General features: G+C 41.0%; 1 non-coding gene across 1 annotated transcript; it reads right to left on the reverse strand.

The window, feature by feature from the left end:
- Positions 1–405: 405 nt before the first annotated feature.
- Positions 406–488, reverse strand: trnas-cga (transfer RNA serine (anticodon CGA)). Its single transcript has one exon. It is a non-coding gene; the product is annotated as a tRNA-Ser (tRNA).
- Positions 489–736: the final 248 nt, after the last annotated feature.

The following is a 736-nucleotide window of genomic DNA, read 5'->3' on the forward strand; positions in this document are numbered from 1 at the left end:
CATTCGTCTGCTGCAAACTGCAGGGGCCACGTCGCTTAATGGATAAGGCATCTACTTTGATGCAAACACTGATGTTATCAGAAAATTGCAACGTCAAACACTGCCGTGGTCATTTTGGCAAAACTTGTTCATCTTTATAAAACTAAACCTCGTTCGCACTCATTAACTAAAGGTGAGTTCCTCCCAAACAATGCACTTATCTTTATTAAAAGGCATTTTTTCATGTTGTGTATATTGCTCACTGATTTTTGCAGATAGTTTCCAACAAACTAACAATTAATACCGATATACTATTAATGTTTCCAGTTCGAACAACTGCTTAGCGTCAATCAGTGTAATAAAGAGCAGTGGAGGGAGTTCCAATGAGATCCCCTTTCGTCGATAAAAAAAGAGCACCTGTAGAATCGCTGCGAGCAGGGTTCGAACCTGCGCAGGGAAACCCCCATTGGATTTCGAGTCCAACGCCTTAACCACTCGGCCATCGCAGCTACACAGTAGAGCTGCTTTAATAGTTCAATCGTCGGTGCAATTTATCACAGAGACCGCCTGCATGCTTGCCCTCTTGGATCTCCCAGACGATGTGAAAATTAAATCGTAGAATCACAGAATCTCACAGCAAAGAAGGAAACATTTCGGTCAGAACTGAAAGAATTTACATTTCGGGGAAAACTGAACAGTGTGGGGAGCTTCTTTCTCGAAAAACAAGTGAAATATATTTTTAACATTATTAAGGTAT

The sequence above is a fragment of the Pristiophorus japonicus genome, unplaced genomic scaffold, assembly GCF_044704955.1.
Source record: "Pristiophorus japonicus isolate sPriJap1 unplaced genomic scaffold, sPriJap1.hap1 HAP1_SCAFFOLD_336, whole genome shotgun sequence".
Taxonomy (NCBI): domain Eukaryota; kingdom Metazoa; phylum Chordata; class Chondrichthyes; family Pristiophoridae; genus Pristiophorus; species Pristiophorus japonicus.